Source organism: Schistocerca nitens, chromosome 7 (assembly GCF_023898315.1).
Source record: "Schistocerca nitens isolate TAMUIC-IGC-003100 chromosome 7, iqSchNite1.1, whole genome shotgun sequence".
Classification (NCBI taxonomy): Eukaryota; Metazoa; Arthropoda; class Insecta; order Orthoptera; family Acrididae; genus Schistocerca; species Schistocerca nitens.
The window spans coordinates 88,814,460-88,820,267 of record NC_064620.1 but is presented as its reverse complement, the minus strand read 5'-3'; positions in this window follow the sequence as shown (position 1 = coordinate 88,820,267).

Sequence of the window (5,808 nt, the reverse complement as noted above, 5' to 3'; positions counted from 1 at the left end):
TAAAGAATTCGTGTTTAGTATCTAGCAAACAAGACTTATTAAATTGATAGTTCGATAATATTCTCAACTCTCAACATCTGCTTTCTTTGGAATTGGAATTACTACATTTTCCATGAAGTCTGAAGGTATTTTGCCTGTCTAATATATCTCGCATGCCAGATGGAAAAGTTTTGTCACAGCTGGCTCTCCCAAGGCTATCATCACATCTGATGGAATGTCATCTACTCCAAGGGCCTTGATTTTACTTGGTCTTTCAGTGCTCCGTCAAATTCTTCTCGCAATAGTGTGCCTCCTATCTCCTTTTATCTACATCCTCTTTGATTTTTATAATATTGCCTGCAAGTTCATTTCTCTCATACAGACCTTCTATGTATGTAGATTGGAACTTAAGTAGTGGCAACACTGCTGTGGAGACACTATGCAATGGAATCTACTATTTTCGCTAATAGCACACATTGTTGACATACCTACCTTACCTCCGAGCAAATGGATTCACCCATCGCATGTCACTGGTGTGCGCACAATCGAGGGAAACACAGCCACTTGTGGGCAAGTGGTCTAACGTAGCGGTGTCACTATGTTTTTGAAAAAGGAACAACGGAGTTGGATCAAGATTGAATGTGCCAGAGGCTGTATAGCACACCAGTGTCATCAAGGTTTTCAAGAGGCGTGCAGGGAATAGGCATTGCCATACAGGACAGTGGCACTTTTGGTAAAAGCCTTCAACAAAGGTCAGCAAACTGTGGCAGACATGCATTGGGCAGGTCATCCTAGCATCTCTGAAGAAGCAGTGCATGCTGTTGCCCGGTTAGTGGACAGGGATCGATGCCATACAATTCATGAGCTCATCCACGAAATCGGATTAGTGCATATGACTGTGCTTCACATCCTGAAGGAACACCTGGGCATGCGAAAAACTGCATCACAATGGGTTCCGCATGACTTGATGGAAATGCAGAAATGGATGTGTTATGATGCTGCTCAGATGCACTTGGAGCTCTATGAGCGCGAAGGAGAGGCTTTCTTACGCCGTATCGTAACACTGGATGAGACATGGGCCACATCGTACAAGCCAAAACTGAAATGCCAATACAACAAATGATGCCATTATGGGTCGCTGCGAAAGTCGAAAGTGTGTCAGAGCACTTTATGGTGAAATTATGATGATTCTCATGTACAACAGTGATGGTGTTATCATAATGCATTACTTTCCTCCACGACAGACCGTCAATGCATAGTATTACTGTTCGTTGTTGGAGCATCACCTGTGACCAGCTTTGCGAAAGAAGCAGCGACACTTTTTGTGCAACCCACCCATCATTTTGCACGACAATGCACAGGCGTGTACAGCACAAGCTGTGGCTTCTCATTTTGGTCGATGGGACTGGGAAGTACTGTACCATCCACCTTACTCCCCAGACATAAGTCCTTGTGACTTTTATCTGATTCCAAAGATGAAGGAACCACTTCGTGGCATTAGCTTCGGAACTGTTCCAGAGATTCGACAGTCAGTAGACTGCTGCATTCACATCGTCAGTAGAACAGGCTCTGCTAATGGTGTACTACGCATTCCACAATGCTGGCAACGGTATTCTTCTGACCAGAAGTCCTGTTCTTCCTGCCACCAAACTTCACAAATGCCTACTATATCTAGTTTCAACCTATCCATTTCCCTTTTTAAATTTTCTAACCTACCTGCCCGATTAAGGGATCTAACATTCCACGGTCATATACATAGAATGCCAGTTTTGTTTCTCTTGGTGACGATATTCTTCTGCCAAGGGAAACTCCCCATTGCACCAGCCTCAGATTAGTGGTAAGATTGCCCACTAGATAGCCTGTCAAAAATTGAAGGAAGAAGGTGTACTGCACTGTGAAAATAAAGCAAAATAAAAACAGTGAACGGTCCAAACTTAACAAGTGCAATATCAAGGGAATATGAACAGCCCCGGTGTCATGGTCCAGTGGTCACGATGTTGGACTGTAAACCAGACGAACCCTGTTCAAAACTCCCTGGTACCATTTATTTATTTATTTTCACAACATTATGAACTGTCCATCCAGTCATTGAAATGTTGGCAGTTGTCATACTATACGTTAGTTATAGAATATGAGTCATGTGGTAAGAATGCATTACCGTTGCATGTAAATATTACGAATAGTGAGAGCAATCAATATACCACATAGACATCTCACAGAAATGAAAACAACAAGCAGACAGGTGTGAACTATGTTACAACAAAGGAATTTAAGAGTCAAAACTTCCAAAACAGAACACAACTTCAAAAATGTTAAAAACATATGTCTTGACAGAGCACAGGGAAACTGTGTGATTGTGAAAATGCTGCATTCCTTCATTGCAGTTTATGTGACAAACTATTATGTTTTCGTGATGTTTAAATGTTATGTTTTCATTATTTCCTTGCGAGTGATCACATTCACATTTGTGTGAACACCTGAATCGGGCAAGGAGGCATATCCTACTCACTCACAGGTATAGCTTAGGTACATCGATAAGAGAATTCTCTATCATATGACACATGTACTGTCACTAATGCCGTGTACAACACACCAGAAATGTTTTCATGTGGAGGATTTGGCTGACTTGCCACCTTGTCATCCAATGTTTGCGGTTCCCAATCAAAAGCCACTTTTTTTTAGCTGCTAATAGAATAGTTGTGCAGAATCAACTGCCATTATAGGTCCTTACCTTACACCTCACTGTTGCAAGTGGGTATTACATCATAGCACAGACACAAAGTTGAATACAGCGAACAAAAAAAAATTGGCACGCGGGAGTTTTGAACACGGCTCACCTGCTTGGCAGTCTGTCATCGTGACCACTTAACCACGACATTGTTGCTGTTTTATGCTACTCTGTATTGCACTTCTTGGCCTTGAACTATTCTCCGTTTCTATTTTGCTTTTTTTTCACAGTTCAGTACACCTTCTTCCTGTTTTCATGCTTAATCTGTGTACGGTTTCTGACGGGCTGTGCACTGGGTCTTTATACCACTAAATCTGATGGGGGTGCGATGGGGAGTTTCCTTTGTGAGCAGTCCGCACCTGGAAATCTGAACAGAGCACTATTTTACCTCCAGAATATTTTATCCAAGAGGATGCCATCATCATTTAATTATACAGTAGAGCTGCATGCCCTTGGGAAAAGTTATGGCTGTAGCTTCCCCTTTCTTTTAGCCGTTCACAGTACCAGCACAGCAAGGCCATTTTGGTTGATGTTACAAGGCCAGATCAGTCAATCATCCAGACTCCAGCCCCTGCTGTTACTGAAGAGGCTGGTGCCCCTCTTCAGGAACCATACACTTGTCTAGCCTCTCAACAGATACCCCTTCAATGTGGTTGCACCTACAGAACAGCTACCTGTATTATTGAGTCATGCAAGACACTCCACCAGTGGTAAGGTCCATGGTTCATGGGTGGAGCCAGGAATTATATTTCGTACCACATTTCCTTTTTTGGATGCTATCACCACAGATTCAGATTCTAACTTTTAACACATATGTAAACAAGCACAGCACTCCACCACTTTTCACAAGTTTGTGGTGTCACCTGCTAACAGTCACAGACTGCTCAGTGCCTTGCACCCACCTTTTTGCCCATTAGCTATTTTGTTGAATCAACAACAATCTGAATAAATCACCTGCGCATTTTGTTTGTTTTTCATGGTTTTGCCGGCCCTTGCATCAAAACAATACTGTTGTAGTACAACAGTAGTCATAGTTAACAAAATGTTTCCTTGTGGTCAAGTAGGGATGTATTATGTAGCAGCATATAATATCAACAAAGGAAGATAAGAAAATGTACACAAAATTTCATATTTTGTGGAATAATTAAGAAAAAAAAAACGGAAGATCTGAAATTTCAGAGGACCTGGCAACACTGGCTGCTAAGCAGCAAAGAAGCCGTATTGTGAGCGGTGCATGAATTGTGTGAGATCCATCAGATTGCCTGGAATTTCAAAGTGATCAGTAACCAATCACTGCAATTTGCCCACACACAGGCATACTTGCAATCTACAAAGCGATCCATTGTTCATGTGTGTGGGTGTGGGGGCTTTAGAAATGTAAAAAGTTGTGACGTCACATTTGTTGAAACGTGGCCCCACATCACAAGCAGTTTATTGTTATGAAGTATTGCATAGTCTTCTTCCTAAAACCTTTGACACATTTTGCTGTCGCCAGACATCTGTGTATGCACTGTGTTTTATTGTTGTAAATGGGATTTTCTTTGCAGTTTAAATTTTGATATTATTCTCTTGTTTATGTTTTACTGCTGCATTAGTGCGTTAAATAAACCAAGTTGGGACAAAATACCTGGGATGAAATTCAATGTTGTTTTCTCTCTTTTTGCATCTGCACAGATTACAACTCTGACAGTTAACCAACCCCAACTTTGCCGTTTCCCAATTGGTGATTCTATATGTAGTCACGAGCTTGATTGATACTATATTTTTGGTCTTTGACTTGAACATTTAAAGATAGACTTGTGAAAAACATGGAACATGCTGTGCAGATTTTGACGGCTATAGGGTAATCGTAAGGTAGTCAAATGGCTGTTCACAATTATGTCTGCATACCACACTACAGGCCGTAATTTGGATATTTGGTTTGAATCTTTGAAGATAGACTTGTGAAACACCTGAAATTCACAGTACAAGTTTTTGACAGCCATGGTCGATCATGATCATGACTGCAGGCCAAGATTTTGAGTCTATTGTTTTGAAATTTTGGAAGAAAAGCTTGTGAACCATCCGAGACTTGCTGTATAGACTTTAACGGCTATGTACTATCTTCAGATTGCCAAACAGAGTGTCAGGAGCATATATGGATATCGTGCTATAGGCTGCAATTTATTTTGAGATATACTTGTGAGACACTCAGAATTTACTGTAAACTCATTACGAGAATGAATGGATTACACTTTCCAGTTCGCCATTGCTTCTCGCAATTACTTTTGCACTCAAAATCGTAAACTAGGGCTGTTGATACAATATTGATATTTTTCCCAAGAAACATCGTACATATGGGCGGTATTTTTCCCCCAATATATCGATATCAAAATGGCAATATCGCGTGTCGATATTTCTATATTATATTATTATTTTCTCACAATCTTCAGTAAATATTTGAAGTTGTTCCTTTCAAATTGCAGTAGAACATAATTTTACTTTTACTATGTGAAGGAGTCTGAATACTTTGAGTTTTCATCATGTCAAATCTTTCACTGTCTGAAGAAAGTATATGTGGCACAAAAGAAGAAGAAGTGGCAGTGTGAATGGAATAACAAGATTTCCGATGTGAAGAAATAGCACACCAGTGGCATTAAAAAAAGGAAAAAAGAAAATGAAAAATAAAATAACCATTTTTAACACAATTAGTGTGGTATTTCTTCACATCAGCATTTTAAAAACAGTTGCTGAAAATTATTTACAAGGATCTAAATGACAAGATTGGTCTTTGCAGTGGGCAGACACATTTGATGGGAAATGCTGCCATAATCGGCACTCGCCGATGCCAACATAAACTGCAACACTTAGCTTCACTATGCGTTGGCAGAATATCAAAGTACCTCCATAGCTGTTCAAACTTATATAAAAACTTTAAACTAAACAGTGGCCTGATGGCTCATACAAACACAGTTCGTTCTCGTTTAGCCAACATTTGTCAATACATGAACTAGAATTTTTGCTTTCTCCTAGAAGAAAACTAAGATTATCTACCTTATTTTTTAAGGGTGATACTGACATGCAAAAATACCATAGAGTTATAACAAAATAGGGGGAGTTTG